The sequence below is a fragment of the Rana temporaria genome, chromosome 12 (assembly GCF_905171775.1).
Source record: "Rana temporaria chromosome 12, aRanTem1.1, whole genome shotgun sequence".
Classification (NCBI taxonomy): Eukaryota; Metazoa; Chordata; class Amphibia; order Anura; family Ranidae; genus Rana; species Rana temporaria.
Genome location: NC_053500.1, coordinates 49,220,678 through 49,239,099, shown reverse-complemented (window position 1 = coordinate 49,239,099; position 18,422 = coordinate 49,220,678).

The window sequence follows — 18,422 nt, the reverse complement described above, 5'->3', positions numbered from 1 at the left end:
CTTTATTATTATTATTATTATTATTGGTTACTGAGAATCTAGGTGCACAGCCTGGAGATCAGGACACCATATCTGTCTAAATGTTGGGGCTTTACATGGTAAAAGTACAACTCCTCCCCAAAGTGATATTTTGGTTGTTGGCAAGTTGAATCATGTTCCCTTACATACAGTGGGGCAAAAAAGTATTTAGTCAGCCACCAATTGTGCAAGTTCTCCCACCTAAAAAGATGAGAGGCCTGTAATTGTCATCATAGGTATACCTCAACTATGAGAGACAAAATGTGGAAACAAATCCAGACAATCACATTGTCTGATGTATAAAGAATGTATTTGCAAATTATGGGGGGAAATAAGTATTTGGTCAATATGAAAAGTTCATCTCAATACTTTGTTATATATCCTTTGTTGGCAATGACCGAGGTCAAACGTTTTCTGTAAGTCTTCACAAGGTTGTCACACACTGTTGCTGGTATGTTGGCCCATTCCTCCATGCAGATCTCCTCTAGAGCAGTGATGTTTTGGGGCTGTCACTGGACAACACAGACTTTCAACTCCCTCCAAAGGTTTTCTATGGGGTTGAGATCTGGAGACTGGCTAGGCCACTCCAGAACCTTGAAATGCTTCTTACGAAGCCTCTCCTTTGTTGCCCGGGCGGTGTGTTTGGGATCATTGTCATGCTGAAAAAACCCAGCCACGTTTCATCTTCAATGCCCTTGCTGATGGGAGGAGGTTTGCACTCAAAATCTCACGATACATGGCCCCATTCATTCTTTCATGTACACGGATCAGTCACCCTGTTCCCTTTGCAGAGAAACTGCCACAAAGCATGATGTTGTCACCCCCATGCTTCACAGTAGGTATGGTGTTCTTTGGTTGCAACTCAGCATTCTCTCTCCTCCAAACACAACGAGTTGTGTTTCTACTTTTGGTTTCATCTGATTATATGACATTCTCCCAATCCTCTTCTGGATCATCCAAATGCTCTCTAGCAAACCTCAGATGGGCCCGGACATGTACTGGCTTAAGCAGGGGGACACACCTGGCGCTGCAGGATCTGAGTCCCTGGCGGCGTAGTGTGTTACTGATGGTAGCCTTTGTTGGTCCTAGCTCTCTGCAGGTCATTCACTGGGTCCCCCCGTGTGGTTCTGGGATTTTTGCTCACCGTTCTTGTGATCATTTTGGGGGGGTGAGATCTTGTGTGGAGCCCCAGATCGAGGGAGATTATCAGTGGTCTTGTATTTTCTAATTATTGCTCCCACAGTTGATTTCTTCACACCAAGCTGCTTGCCTATTGCAGATTCAGTCTTCCCAGCCTGGTGCAGGTCTACAATTTTGTTTCTGGTGTCCTTCGACAGCTCTTTGGTCTTCACCATAGTGGAGTTTGGGGTGTGACTGAGGTTGTGGACAAGTGTCTTTTATACTGATAACAAGTTCAAACATGTGCCATTAATACAGGTAATGAGTGGAGGACAGAGGAGCCTCTTAAAGAAGAAGATACAGGTCTGTGAGAGACAGAAATCTTGCTTGTTTGTAGAGGAGACCAAATACTTATTTTCCACCATAATTTGCAAATAAATTCTTTGTATTTTTGTGATTGTCTGGATTTGTTTCCACATTTTGTCTCTCATAGTTGAGGTATACCTATGATGACAATTACAGGCCTCTCTCATCTTTTTAAGTGGGATAACTTGCACAATTGGTGGCTGACTAAATACTTTTTTGCCCCACTGTATCTCAGGGAAAGAATATACCTCACCAGCAATCTCATTTTGGCAGATGTACTGCAGCCTTTAAATAACATTTAAACCAGAAAAATAGACGGCACACCTATGAAGTGATGGTGACCTCCATGGCTTCCGTAGTGGTGGAATGTGTCTGCCATTGTGTAACTTTAAAAAGGGTAAGTTTAACTTTGTTCGCTTTTGATCATCCTGGGTGGACGTCATATGACGTCCTGGGCTTCCCGGCCGTCTAGGGGGCGCCCGTGGCATCGCTCGGGACCTGGTGCGTGTGCCCGGCGGCTGTGATATCTGCCGGGCACCCGCGATTGCCTGCAATCACAGCAGGACCGTGGATGTGTGTGTGTGTGTGTGTGTGTGTGTGTGTGTGTGTGTACACACAGATCCATGTCCTGTCAGAGAAGAGGGGACCGATGTGTGTTCCCAGTACAGAGTAACACCGATCAGTCTCCTCCCCTTGTGAGTCCCCTACAGTCAGAATCACTCCCAGGGAACATTTTTAACCCCTTCAGCGCCCCCTAGTGTTAACCCCTTCCCTGCCAGTCACATTTACACCGTAATCAGTGCAGTTTTATAGCACTAATCACTGTATAAATATGAATGGTCCCAAAAACGTCTCAAAAGTGTCCGATATGTCCGTCGCAATGTCACGGTCACAATAAAAATCACAGATTGCCGCCATTACTAGTAAAAAATAAAATAAATCCCCTATTTTTTAGACGCTATAACTTTTGCGCGAACCAATCAATAAACGCTTATTGCGATTTATTTGTTTTTACAAAAAATATGTAGAAGAATACATATCGGCCTAAACTAAGGAACAAAATATATATAATATTTTTTTTAATTGTGCTTTTTTCAAAATTGTCGCTCTTCTTTTGTTTATAGTGCAAAAATAAAAATCGCAGAGGTGATCAAATACCACCAAAAGAAAGCTCTATTTGTGGGGGGAAAAAAGGACATCAATTTTGTTTGGGAGCCACGTCGCACAACCGCGCAATTGTCAGTTAAAGTGCGACAGCGCTGAAAACTAAAAATTGGTCTGGGCAGGAAGGGGGTGAAAATCGAGGTCACACCATCAATATGGAGTGGGACACAGAGGAGGAGAAAGCATCGCTGTGACATCTTACCAAGATAGCCCTCCAAGAGAGCAAAAACTGTGAGTGTGGTTCAACCTACCCCAAAGATTTCCATTTTGGATGATCATTTTTTGAAATGGCATGGAGTTCTGGTCAAAGGAGAAGTATGGCCACAGCTACTTCTATGGATCACAGAATTGCACGAAGTCCTGCATTCCTGTGACCCGTTTGTTGTTTAGCTGAGATTGGGCTAAAGTCCGTTGACGGCAGACATCACTCAGCTGGCCCAGACTCTAGATTGATCCCCACTTTACAGTCCAAATCCACCCAGATGTCTGGACCAGCGAGCCTCTGGGAGACTGAGCCAGGCCCTCCTGCTACTTGCACAGTCTGGCACTCCAACTGACAGTCACAGCTCTCTGCTCAGAGCGGAGGGGAGAGAGCTGAGCGATCAGCACTCTTTGATCGCTCAATTCTTAGTGTAGAGGTGGGAAGGGGGGGTCGGGGGAGACAGATTCAGCATCGAATTGATGCTGCATCCACCGGGGTGAGTTTACATAAAAACATAAATAAAAAAAATTCCCCCAACTCTATACTACTTTTAACCACTTAATGACCGTCCTATTGTTACAGGGCAGCAGCTGTGTGTGTGTATATGGGGCATTATTCATGTCACGGATAACAAAATAGGGCACTAATACAGCCACTGACCCCAACAATGGGGAACTATTCTACAGTATGATGGAATACTGTTCCTCCCACTGGCACCAACTGCAGGGCCCTGTTTTTCCCCACTGGTACCAATGATGGGGCACTTCATTGCCCTTATACCAACAATGTGGCACTAATTCCTCCCATTGGCACCAATGATGGGGCACTATTCCTTTTCATGATACCAACAATAGGGCAATATTCCTCCTACTAATGCCAATGATAAGGTATTCTTTACTCCCATTGGTGCCAGGGCATTTTTTTACTCCCACTGGCCACAATAAGGCCCCTCTCAAAGTCTAAAGAACACTAAACTGACCCTTTGTTTAGAAAGTTTGAAGACCCCTGTTTTAAATCAACTGTTGTACTGGGCGACAAGTTGGATTAAATAGATTCTTGTAGTCGCCCCCCCCTATATCAATTAAGTGTATGCAGATCTGGAGCTACAGTAAGTGCAGGGTCATCTGTAACAGCCCTATCTTGGATCCAAGGGCAGCCTGTGAGTGTTTCCTCATAGGGAGGGCCAGCCCTACCGCTAGGCAAACTAGGCAGCCGCCTAGGACATAGCGACGCCTGCTGGTTTCCCTACTCCTATAAGTGTTAAGACAAAAGGTAAAAAAGAGAAGCGCTTCTAAATGTAGACTGTATTCTAATTTAACCAGTTGCTGCCTGCCCACCGTCAAGTGATGGAGGGACGTGCGGCTCTTGTTCTGGGTGGATGTCATATGACCACCCAGAACGGGCGCTGTCACACCGTGTTGCTAGGACACGGCACGACTCCGATCTCTGTACAGAGCCATGGCTGTAGCTCTTTAACCATGTGATCGGCTGTATCCAATCACAGCCGGTCACATGTAAACACAGAAGTGACGGTAATCGGCTCTCATCACCTCATACTGACAGAATGTGTGTCTCCTCGCAGGGGATGACCTAGGACGGTAATTGGGGGACTGATTGGCTGTGCCCTGATTACAGGAAAGCCCTAGCAGTGCCCAATCAGCACCCATTAGTGCAGCCTTTCAGTGCCTGCTCATCAGTGCTTCCCATGAATGCCTCCCATTAGCGCCCATCCATGCTGCATATCAGTGCCGCATAACATTATCATCACAGTGGGTGTAATGCTTTGATCCAGACTACGGCCACTAGACTTGCCTTGTATGCTTCATCTACTAAGCGGGGACTTCAGCTGGCATGACAAGAGGAGACGCGGTGATTGACATGCTGTGGAGACAAATCCCAGGGTTAATCGGTGGATCTTTGGGTGCCATCGTGGACGGGTGAGATTTATTGGACTATCTACCTGCACTTGCCTAAACCCAACACTACCCCATCTCCTGCTGACGCATTACTTCCATCTGCGGAAATCCACTGCCTGTCTGCTTTGATATGTACCAGCTTGACTTTCTATCTATTTTGCACTGAGTTTGCTGCCTTCAATGTGATCTTCATTGAAACCTGGCTGAGGATCTAACCCAAACCCAGTAACTTTTACCTGCTTCAGTAAAGAGCTAGGTCCCTTCTTTTTCACACACACACTTCCTCCAAGCTGCTGAATAATTTCATCTGCGATTCCTGGACAGTGTTATACTATACTGACAGGTTCACTGTCCTAGGTCCAAACTGAACCTGGCACTGGCTGTTAATTTATCATCTATCGGCGATATTTCTTTTATTGGATACCTGATATGTGTTGGTGTGTGTGAGCATGAAGGCTTGAGCAGGGTGGTTGTAAGTCTGTTACTGACAACTAGGGATGAGCCGAACACCCCCCTGTTCGGTTCGCACCAGAATCTGCGAACACACCAAACGTTCGTGTGAACTTTAGAACCCTGTTAAAATCTATGGGACTCGAACGTTTGAAATCTAAAGTGCTAATTTTAAAGGCTAATATGCAAGTTATTGTCCTAAAAAGTGTTTAGGGACCCGGGTCCTGCCCCAGGGGACATGTATCAATGCAATTTTTTTTTTTTTAAATGGCTGTTTTTTCGGGAGCAGTGAATTTAATAATGCTTAAAGTGAAACAATAAAAGTGAAATATTCCTTAAAATTTCGTACCGGGGGGGGGGGGTGTAAAGTATGCGTGTGAAATGGTGCATGTTTCCCGTACTTAGAATTGTCTCTGCACAAAGTGTAATTTCTGAATAAAAAAAAAAGTCACTCGCGGCTATAATGAATTGTTGACTCCCGGCAAGATAATTCATTCATAAAAAAAAAAAGCGTGGGGTCCCCCCAAATTCAATTACCAGGCCCCCCAAAAAGACCCCTTATCCAAGCACTTAACCTGGCCGTCCGCAGAAAAGAGGGAGGATGAGAGAGCGCCTCATCTCATCCCCACAACCCTGGCCTGGTGGTTGTGGGGGTCTGCGGGCGGGGGCTTATCAGAATCTGGAAGACTCCTTTGACAAAGGGGACCCCCAGATCCTGGCCCCCCTATGCAAATTGGTAATGGGGTAAATGTTACCCCTACCATTTCACAAAGGAAGTGTAAATAGTTGTAAAAAAAAACACACACACACACACCATGGAAAAAAGTCCTTTATTAAAAACAAAATAAAAATCCAGCGGTGGTAATCCACTCTCGGTCCCGGCTCCCCGCTCAAACGTTGTCGGTATCCAGCGACGGGTGATCTCCTCTCCGGTCCAGCGATGAGAAGATCGTCCGGGATCCAGAGCGCAGCATCGGCGGCCACCTGTCTCCACCGGAGACAGCCCGGCAAATGACGCTGCTGGAGCTAGTGACATTTCTTATATAGGTGATGCCTTATATACAGTGTTGCATGACCACGCAATTGCCAGTCAAAATGTGACGGAGCTGAAAAACGGCCTGGAAATAAAGTGAGCTTGGAAAGTCTTTGGTTTTATTTGACATGCGTTTGCCCTTCCAGTGCTCCTTGCCATGAATACCAGTTATAGGTGGGGGCAGTGACCTTTTTTTTGTATTGTTGACATATTGGTCAGGCAGCGCACTGACACCTTTGCTGCCATTGTACAACATGCTGGGTGTTCAGTGTGTTCCTGTGCCTTCAAGGAGGGGTGGGCTCCCTTCATCTATCCATTAGAATACATGTTCTCCCACTGTGAAGACTCTTAAAAGTTAGAGGTAGGGTCTGCAGGATACAGGGAGCCTTGCCGGGGTCTGCAGCTTAGGCTTGTATTTGGAAATGTGTGCAACTAAACCCCTGTTTTTAACGCATACTGTTAGGTTAATTTGGTTGGTCGCAGGCTGGTTGGTAAGTTGAGCTTGGAAATTCTTGGAAACTTGGCATGCGTTTTCCCTTCCAGTGCTCCTTGCCATGAAGACCAGTTATAGGTGGGAGCAGTGACCTTTTTTTGTAAGGGGGCGAAAGTGCCCTGTATTGAGGTGGTTAATAGGCTCCTAATTGTAGCAACTCACATAATGTAAAACACAGGAAGGCTCATTAATGATTAAACCCCATAGAATGGTTGCCACTGCACAGTGGGGGGTGCTGTAGGAGTCCCGAAAGCACTGCCAGGGACGTTGAGCTGGACAAGACAGTCTGTCTTCAGGATTGGGGGCTGGAGCGCTCCATGGACAATACCATTAGTGTGGTGACATCACTGGGAGGGGCTGCAAGTAGCTGGCCTTGCCTAGGGTCTAAAACAGTCTATCACCAGCCCTGCTTATGGGGGGGCATATATGACTGAGTGCTCTGTCAATGTCCCCCAGGCAGAAAGCACCCCTGTTCTGGCAGAAGACATCCTGGCTGGAGAAGGTAAGCCCATTTGTCCTGGAGATGTGGTGTGTACACCCCCCTTTCGCCCTGTCTCTCGTGGGAGGGATAGGAATGGGTTCTGGGTACTTTTATTCTCCTCGCTTCCCTGTGTTCTGTATGTTATGCAGGTGCTTTGTGTGGACTTGCCAGGCCTCTAGTTTGTCAGGGCATGGTTGGAGTATGGCACAGTACATGCTGCGACACTGGTGCTTTAGGGCAGTGATGGCGAACCTTGGCACCCCAGATGTTTTGGAACTACATTACCCATGATGCTCAGATACACTGCAGAGTGCATGCGCATCATAGGTAATGTATTTCCAAAACATCTGGGGTGCCATCACTGCTTTAGGGACTCTACTAGCTGGGGCTGGCCTGTTCCATCTGGCTGCTCGCTGATGTGTAAAATGCTTTGAGAGTTCCTGATGGTGGCATGAACTTCCCTGTTCCTAGGCCAGTGATGGCAAACCTTGGCACTCCAGATGTTTTGGAACTACATTCCCATGATGCTCAGATTGGACACTGCAGAGTGCATGAGCATCATGGGAAATGTAGTTCCAAAACATCTGGGGTGTCAAGGTTCGCCATTACTGTCCTAGGCTGTCAGTGCTGACCGGAGACTGAGATGGGCGCATGGTTCTTATTAGGAGTCTAGGTGACTTTCTTCCCCATTGGTGTGGCCTCTAGCACTCCACTCTGTCGGACTGCAGATTTGTGGCCTACGTGAGCTGAAGCCTTAGCAGCCATGTTTACATTGGGCTTCTACCCATGCTCTAAAGCCATCCCTTTGGAAGGGATGGTTGCTGGGTGATACAATAAAATACATGGACCACCACCTTACACTGAATCACTCTGTAGCAGGGAACCAGGGGTAATGAGTTTGCTTAATCTTTCTTCCCTTCCCTACTGGCCTGGCTATTGCATCTCCTCAGTCTCTGTTGGGCTCTGGAACCTTGTTTCGCTCTGTGCAGTGGCTGCTTAGAGTTGTATCTGGATGTACTTTACATGCATGCTATTGTCAGCAGGTGGAATCTGGCGTCCTTGGAACTTCCCTAACATCATTAAACATGGCTTCCTCCTTGGCTCTATACCAGGAGGTGCAGGTTTGTTTGGTCAAATAGCAACAGTGGAAATGCGCGTGCCTCCTTGATTTTCCTCACCGCAGTATCCTTGTATGATCTGCCTGTGACTTAGTGGCTCTGAGCCGATGGATCTTGTCTGAAGCCACATCTTGTAGGCTCCTCAGAGGAAGCTACTGACCAGGGACCTGCTATTCCTACCAGACTTCTTTGGGTTGTTTTGACTCTTTTTCCCTTATTTTTATTCTGTGTTTTTTTATTTAGTTTTTTTTGTGGTTGGACTGGATGGACTTGTGTCTTTTTTCAACCTGACTAACTATGTAACTTGTAGCTTTTACCAGTACTGTCCCATTGATAGGGTCCAAAGCCATTGTGGGAGATTTACAAAAACGATAGAACCTGGAGCAGCTGTGCATGGTAATCAATCTACTTCTAACTTCAGCTTGTTCAGTTAAAGTGGCTGTACACCCTGTACAATCATTTTCACCTACAGGTAAGCCTAGATTAAGGCTGGGTTCACACTACTACACTACTTTCATCCTACTTTGCTCTGCTACATTGGTCCTACATTTATCCTACATTGGTCCTACATCCATCCTACTTTCATGAACAGGATACTACTTTGGTCCGACTTTAATGATATTCAATGGGCCTGAAGTAGGATCAATGTAGGACCAAAAGTAGTACAGGGAGCATTTTCAAAGTCGGACCGACTTGTGTAGGAAGCTACAAGACGCTCTCATAGGGAAACATTGAACACAGAGCAAAGTAGGATGAAAGTAGTGTAGTAGTGTGAACCCAGCCTAAGACTTTCCTGTAGGTGCTGGAAATATCTCCTGAATCTACACGGTTTAGGAGATATTTACAATGTCCCCAAATGCTGTCCTCTTCTGCGCATGCGCCAATGTATTTGGCGCATGCGCACTTTAGAAAGGGCACACTGTGCTGTTTCTAGAGGGGGTCATACCATGACTGGTGACTCCAGCCAGTCAGAACTGGAGTCCGCAGCCCCGGATAGTAGAGAGCTGAAGATGGATGCTTTCAGCCAGCGGGGGGACGTTGCAGGCATTGGTTTCAGGTAAGTGACACATAATGGGCTAGTATGCGATGCATACTAGCCCATTACCTTTGCAGGGAAGTATAACCCATCAGCGTTTACTTTCTCTTTAAGATTTGACAATAAATCCTGAAAGCCGATTGGTTTCTATGTAGAGCTATACACAAAAGCCCTGTTATAGTGTCCTACAAGGTTTGAGCATTTAATCCAGGGGTCTCCAAACTGTGGCCCTTGGGGCTTTATTCCTCCCACTGATATGAGGCACTATTCTTCGCACTGACACCAACAAGGGGGCACTATTTCCTCCACTGATACCAATGATGGGACACAATTACTCCTACTGATAGGGGCACTACTCCTAATCCTACTAACCGCAAACTCTGAAGCCATTTTTTTTTCCTCACCAATGCTGGGCCCGGAACATTTTCTACCCCGCTGGCCACAATCCGGTTCTCCTTAAGTCTGAAGGACAATAAAACTGGCCCTTTTATTTGAAACATTTGGAGACCCCTGATTTAATCCTAGCATCTGGTGGGGGAGCCCTCCACTAATTAAATTGGAAATGGCTCTGCGTAGTGCTTTTACAAACCAAGGAATACTTCTCCCATATACTCTATACATAAAAGCCAGGTTGTAGAGTCCTACAAGGTTTAAGCATTTCATTCTATCATCTGGTGGGGAGCCCTCCACTAATTTCTATGTAGAGCTGCACCAGATTTTTGCACTGTCCAGTTTTAGTAAATTGTTTTTCTGCCCTCCATCATAGAGATGGGTGAGCCCTGGCAGTGGTTCTTTCCTTCTAAATGTATAATGACCTTGTACATATGAGAAAAGCTTTTTTCCAGAAAGCTGCCTCATTTGTGGATCCAGCAGTATAATGCCTAGTACACACGATCGGTTTTTCCGACGGTCAAAAGACCGTTGGGAAAACTGAGAACCGGCTCGGTCCCTTTTCCTCTTTACACGCGGCCGGTTTTCCCGACAGGAAAACTGCCAGGAGAGCTTTGGTTGGGAAAACCGGCCATGTGTATGCTCCCTCGCAGTGTTTCCCATAGGAAAACTGCAGGGGGAAAAAAAAACCGCCGGTTTTCCCGGCCAAAGGAAAATGCGGCAGTTTTCCCAACGGGAAAAACAATTGTGTGCACTGGGCATCATTACTTAACCCCTTAACGCCCGCCACACGACTATTTACGTCCGCAGAATGGCACGGACAGGCAGAAGGACGTATATATACGTCATTGCCTTCTAGCGGGTGGGGGGGTCCGATCGGAACCCCCCCCCCGCTGCGTGCGGCGGGCGGGTGGGTTCCCTCGGGGAGCGATCCGGGACGATCGCTCCACGAGGCTGAAGCACGAGGAGAGCCGTATGTAAACACGGCTTCCCCATGCTTCACTGTGGCGGCGTATCGATCGAGTGATCCCTTTTATAAGGGAGACTCGATCGATGACGTCAGTCCTACAGCCACACCCCCCCTACAGTTGTAAACACACACTAAGTGAACACTAACCCCTACAGCGCCCCCTGTGGTTAACTCCCAAACTGCAACTGTCATTTTCACAATAAAGAATGCATTTTTTGCTGTGAAAATGACAATGGTCCCAAAAATTGTCCGAAGTGTCCGCGATAATGTCGCAGTCATGAAAAAAAATCGCTGATCGCCGCCAATAGTAGTAAAAAAAAAATAATTATTAAAAATGCAATAAAACTATCCCCTATTTTGTAAACGCTATAAATTTTGCGCAAACCAATCGATAAACGCTTATTGCGATTTTTTTTACCAAAAATAGGTAGAAGAATACGTATCGGCTTAAACTGAGGGAAAAAAAATGTATATATGTTTTTGGGGGATATTTATTATAGCAAAAAGTAAAAAATATTGCATTTTTTTTTCAAAATTGTCGCTCTATTTTTGTTTATAGCGCAAAAAATAAAAACCGCAGAGGTGATCAAATACCACCAAAAGAAAGCTCTATTTGTGGGGAAAAAAGGACGCCAATTTTGTTTGGGAGCCACGTCGCACGACCGCGCAATTGTCTGTTAAAGCGACGCAGTGCTGTTTTGCAAAACCTGGCCTGGGCATTTAGCTGCAAAATGGTCCGGGGCTTAAGTGGTTAACTAGTTTTTGAATGACTTGTTTATTTTTTTGACAGGCCCTGCCTTGTGCTTGGTTCACACTGATGCAAATTGAATGCAGCTTTCCCAGCATCCAGTTCACATGACCACACAGCTCCGGGTTGGATGCAGTCCAAATCGCAGAAGGGTCCTATGCATCTTTGGCTCCGTTTCAGGTGTGAACTCGGGCAAAAATTCCAACCTGATTTGCACCTGAAAAAGTGAACAGACACGCACCGGATCCCCTGCTATGAGCCGCAGCTAGTGTGCACCCAGCCTTGTACCTTACCATGGTTGTGCTGCTAGTCTGTGAAATGGTAGATATTGGACTCAGGAAAGAGGCTTCATCTCCTCCAAAAAAAAAAAAAAAACTTCCAACTAATCCGACAAGAAAACCGTGGATTTTTTTCCGATGGAATTTTCATCAAACGTGTCTTGCATACACATGTTCACACAAATGTCTGAAATTTCGAATGTCAAGAACGCAGTGACGTACAACACTACAACAAGCCTAGAAAAATGAAGTTAAATGCTTCTGAGCATGCGTGTTTTTGTTTTTTTGTGCGTTGGAATTGCATACAGACAATCAGTCAGATTCTCAAATGTTTGTTCTTTCCGACCAAAAGCGCACATCGGTCTTTTGTTGGAATTTCCGCTCATGTGTACGCGGCAAAAGTTTTTTAACCACTTCCTTACGGGGCACTTAAACCCCCCTCCTGCCCAGACCAATTTTCAGCTTTTAGCGCTGACGCACTTTGAATGACAATTGCACGGTCATACAATATTGTACCCAAATGAAATTTTTATATTTTTTCCACAAATAGAGCTTTCTTTTGGTGGTATTTGATCACATTGACAATTTTTTTTTTTTTTGCGCTATAAACAAAAAAAAATGCCAATTTTGAAAAAAATATATATTTTTTGCTATAATAAATATCCTAATTATAAAAAAAAAAAATGTTCTCAATTTAGGCCAATACGTATTCTTCTACATATTTTTGGTAAGCATATATTGATTGGTTTGCGCAAAAGTTATAGCGCCTACAAAATAGGGGATAGATTTGAAATTTTTTTTATAATTTTTTTTTTACTAGTAATGGCGGTTATGTGCGATTTTTGTCAGGACTGCGATATTGCGGCGGACACTTGACAATATTTTGGGATCATTCACATTTATACAGCAAACAGTGCTATAAATATGCACAGATTACTGTATAAATGTGACTGGCAGGGAAAGGGTTAACACTAGGGGGCGATCAAGGGGCTAAATGTGTACCCTGGGAGTGATTCTTACTGGGGGAGGTGACCGATCTGTGTCCCTATGTACAACGGACACAGCATCAGTCTCCTCTCCCTGACAGGACGTGAATGTCTGTTTTTACACACAGAGCTCCACGTCCCTGGCTCTGTGACTGCCGATTGCGAGTACCTGGTGGACACCCAAGTGACACAGCGGGCACAGCTTTTCTGCGGCGCGCAACACGGAAGAAAACAGCAGGACGTCCACCCAGCAGTTCAGGTCCGCGCTGCAGCTGTCTTTAGCTAAAGGGGTTGTAAAGGTAAAAAATGTTTTCCCTAAATAGCTAACCTTTAACCTAGTGCAGTCCTCCTTCACTTACCTCATCCTTCCTTTTTGCTTTTAAATGTCCTTATTTCTTCTGATAAATCCTCACTTCCTGTTCTTCTGTCTGTAACTCCACACAGTAATGCAAGGCTTTCTCCCTGGTGTGGAAAAAGCCTCTTGAGGGGATGAGCAGGAGTGTCAGGACACTCTACTTTGCAGATAGAGAAAGGAGCTGTGTGTTAATGGTGTCCTGACACTCCTGCTCACCCCCTCAAGAGGCTTTCTCCACACCAGGAAGAAAGCCTCACATTACTGTGTGGAGTTACAGACAGAAGAACAGGAAGTGAGGATTTCTCAGAAGAAATAAGGACATTTAAAAGCAAAATGGAAGGATGAGGTAAGTGAAGGAGGACTGCACTAAGGTAAAGGAAGCTATTTAGGGAAAAAAATATTACCTTTACAACGCCTTTAACCACTTTTTATTACTAATTAGGCCTTAAAGTGGAACTTTAGTCAGAAAATTAAGTCCTGCTAGGCTGGCCCCTTTCGCAGGTATTGCTATGTAAAACATAAAAAATAAGTACCTATACTGTAATACCAGTAATAAATGGTCTCACCCTGCTCTGCACATGCTCAGTTGCGCTCTATTTTTAAGCATTGAGCTGAAAAATCAGAGCCACTAGAGGCCAATCTGCTGACAGCCCAAAGATTTACTGCTGCTCAGGGGCTCTGAGCTTCCACAAAATGGCAGCCTCCAACTATAAGGCAATTTACAGCACAAACTTCAATCTTGGTAGCTAATTATTCATGTGGAATGTATAATCCTTGCTTAACCACTTGCTGACCAGCCACCGTCATTATACTGCCACAGACTGGCACATTCCTGCGAACCACCGTAGCTGTATGTCGGCCCTTTAAGTGGGATAGCAGTGGCGTGCACATCCGCTGCACTGCAGGGGAACTGATGCATGTGGCCAGCGGTCACGATGAATCGCAGAAACGAGAGCCAGAACAGGAGCGTGTGTGCGTATAAACACACAAATCCCTGTTCAGCGAGGAGAGCAAGATTGTGAGTTCCTACTAGCTAGGAGCAACGTTCTGTCATCTCCTCTAGTCACTTCCATTCCCGTACAATTAGAACACAAACTAGTGAACACAGTTAACCCCTTGATCGCCCCCTAGTGTTAACCCCCTTCCCTGCCAGTGACATTTACACAGTAATCAGTGTATTTTTATAGCACTGATCGCTGTATAATTGTCGATGGTCCCAAAAATGTGTCCGATGTGTCCTCCATAATGTCGCAATCCCGAAAAAATAGTGCAGACCACCACCATTACTAGTAAAAAAATAAATATATATATATATATAATAATAAAAATTCCATAAATCTTTCCCATAGTTTGTAGGCGCTATAAAGTTTGCGTAAACCAATCAAAATACGCCGATTGCGATTTTTATTAACAAAAATGTGTAGAATATATATATTGACTAAAACTGATGAAGAAATGTGATTTTTAAAACCATTTCTGGGAAATTTTATTAAAGCAGAAAGTAAAAAAAAAAATTAAAAATTGTCGTTTGTTTTTTGTTTATAGCGCAAAAAATTTAAACCGCAGAGGTGATCAAATAGCACCAAAAGAAAGCTCTATATATGGGGAGGAAAGGACGTCAATTTTGTTTGGTAGCCATGTCGCACTTTGCAATTGTCAGTTAAAGCGACGCAGTGCCGCATCACAAAAAATGGCCCCGTCAGGAAGGGGGTAATTTCTTCCAGGGCTGGCTAAAGCGGTTAAGAACATTTTTATCAAGTTATGAGTAAGGTCGCTTTCACACTAGGCGGATCTGTCTCCAGGGGAGATCTCTCCATGGATCTCTGCTGATCCGGCGGATGACAAGTCTCTCTCTGCTCACTGAGCGGGGAGGGGGTTGTGCAGCGCCGCTGCCTCCTATGGAGAGATCTGATGAAAACGGACAGATCTCACCTGATCGGAAATGGACGGATGGTGACGTATCGCCATCCTTCTGATTTTATCAGATCGGGTAGGATGTCAGCGGACATGTCTACGCTGACATCCGACATTCCATAGAGATGTATAGAGCGGCAGTTCAGGTCCGCCGACAAATATGACAGGCGGTCCTGAACGGTCCAACCGTGTGAAAGGGGCCTAAAAGTTCCACTTACCGGATTTTCCGGCGTATAAGACGATCTTTTGGATGGGTCGTCTTATACGCCGATGACAGTCGCCGTGACTCCGTCAGGCTGCGGGCATCCATGATTTAAAAGCCGCGCCTTCTCCTGAGACTGTTCCGTGATTGGCGGAACACAAATTTTCCCAGCAGGGCCTCTGTTCAGTGTTCCGCCTATCACGGATGCCTTCTCATCCTCGGACGTGAGGACATCTGAGACGGAACAGTCTCAGGAGAAGGCACGGCTTTTGAATCATGGATGCCCGCAGCCTGGAAGCCAGAATCTACAAAAAAATAAGGTAGGGAGATCGTCTTGGCCGGCACAGTGGGGGGCAAGGGATGGCACAGTGGGGGGCAAGGGATGGCACAGTGGGGCCAAGTGTTGGCATGTAATGGCACAGTGATATTTGAAAAAAGCCTGTTTCTGTCAGCGGTTGTTCCGGCTACCCCTCAGCTTCCAGAAAGACTAGTAGGAAGGGGGGTAGTCTTATATGGCGAGTATATCCCAAAACCAAAATTTTTCCTGGAAAAATAGGGGGTCGTCTTATACGCCGGCAAATACGGTAAATTTTTTGATTTCCTTTCTTTAAAAAAATAAATAAAAAAAACGTTTTTTCAGTGTCGCATTAAAAAAAAAAAAAAAAAAAAAAATCAGCAAATAATTATCATGCTTTGTACCAGAAACATTGTTAAAGGGGAGACATTATAATATAAAATGTATACATTTTATTTACAGCAATTCTACTTTTTGCAAAACAATATTGCCAAAAGAAAGCCCCCCCCCCCCCCCCCCCCCCCAAAACAAAGAATGCATCACTTGATGATCTTAAAGCTGACCTTTATTCTGCTCATATTTTTCCCGGTTCCTTCTCCTCTCTCAATTATTAAATAAAACCTGTTTTTATTCCATACCTTATATTGGGGCTCAGTGATATTATCATTAGGTCTTTGTGCTTCTCTATGCCACACTGGTAGGTCATCGTTGGTGTGGTGTTGCCTATTGCTTTCTGAAAATAGGCAATTGAAAGAACTGAAATCCAATGAAAGAGGGGGTGGGGCCAGGGAGGTGAAGGAGGAAGAGGCCGGATGTGTTCCACCCAGGAAATGAAGCGGGCTCTAAATTGCTGCACCTTCTAATGCACACTGTGAGAAAACAGTGCGCGATGAAATCAACATAAGCAGTGTTATTACAGGAGAGGAGCCTGTACAAGATGTAAGCTAAGGCTTTCAGGCACTTTAGCGTTAAAAAAAAAAGCGCCTGTAAAACGTCTGAAAGAAGCTGCATCTGCAATCCCAATGTGAAAGCCCCGAGTGCTTTCACACTGAGGCGCTGCGCTGGCAGCGCGTCAAAAAAAAGTCCTGCAAGCTGCTTCTTTGCAGCGCTTTAGGAGCGTTGAATACACCGCTCCTAAAGCGCCCCTTCCCGTTGAGGGAGCTTTTTTTAACGCCAAAGCGCCTGAAAAACGACCCAGTGTAAAAGGGGTCTTGGCGGCGCTTTACCAGCGGTTTTCAGGCGCTGGCAGTGTTAAAGGGCTCTGAAAGCACTCAGGCTTTCACACTGGGATTGCAGATGAGGCTTCTTTCAGGCGCTTTACAGGCTTTTTTTTAAACGCCAAAGCGCCTGAAAAATGCCCCAGTGTGAAAGGGGTCTTGAGTTATCACCAAATAAACAGGCCCCATAGTGGAAGTGTCAAAATTGCCAGTAAGGGGTATAAAAAGGTACGAGCGCTGAAGAAAAGGATCAAGTTGGGGTTATGGACACGGAAAAGGCAAGACCGTGCCGTTTTAGCCTAGGTCCGTGATGGCGAACCTTGGCACCCCAGATGTTTTGGAACTACATTTCCCATGATGCTCAACTACACTGCAGAGTGCATGAGCTTAATGGGAAATGTATTTCCACAACACCTGGGGTGCCAAGGTTTGCCATCACTGGCCTAGGTTCACATTGGTGCGAGGAAAGCACTGAATGCGATTCACTTTGTGTCTCAAATCGCATCAGCACTAAAATGGTGCAGGTCCCTTACCCTCCCTCCTCCAACATTGACACCCGCAGCAGATCGCATGGACGCCATGCGGTTGACAAGTCGTGCGATGCAGGTAAATGCAGCGTATCTTAACCGTTTCCCACATTGCATCAGTGTGAGCCAGGGCTAGGTTTGTGATTGCAAAAATTCTAAAATGAGAGTGATGGGGTAGGATTGTTTTACACCTCCAGTTGTTGCAGAACTACAAGTCCCATGAGGCATTGCAAGGCTGACAGTTACAAGCATGACTCCCACAGGCAGAGGCACGATGGGACTTGTAGTTCTGCAACAGCTGGAGGGCCACAGGTTGAGCACCCATGTTTTACACACACGTATTCAATGCAAACGTCATCTATCTCTTTTGTACGCAGGATTTGGATACAGCCCCCTTGCCACAAATCACTTAAAATGCTCAGCTGTTAATTCCACTACTGCAGTTATCAGCTGCAGGGGGGGGGGGGGGGGCTTGAAAGAAATACCAGAACAGGTCTGGCTACCTATATTTACAAATCTGACCCTTTTATTTTTTTTTAAGAAACTTTTATTGTTTACACAGGTTTTATACAATATGTCCAGCTTAGTCCCGAGCTGTTCTATTTTTATTTTTTTATTATTATTTGCATAGAGCACAAAGGGTTAGAACCCCTGTCAAGATTTATTATTTGTCAGTTAAAATGATGGGTAATCTCTAATGGGGACACATATTGGTCACCCACTCACCGCATTTTTATATCTGGGTGTCACAGGGTCACCAATGGGGTAACAAACAGAAATAAAAACTTTACATTTTAGACCATTTCCAAACAAAAAAAAATATTGCCCTTGAGTTAAAGCGTTTGTTAGGCCAACATTTTTTTCTATTATGGTTCCCCCTCTTAGACCCTTTTCACACTGAAGCATTTTTACAGTGTTTTCGCGTTAAAAATAGCGCTCTTAAAACGCTCTCCATGCATCTCAATGGACCCTTTCACACTGAGGCATTGTGCTGGCGGGGCATTGAAAAAAGTCCTGCAAGCAGCATCTTTGGAGAAGCTTTTGGGCGCTGAAAAAAAATGCTCCAAAAACGCCCCTCTTCATTAAAAACGCTGTAAAAACGCCTGAATAGCGCCTATAATCCACTCTGAGCTGTAGAAAAGTC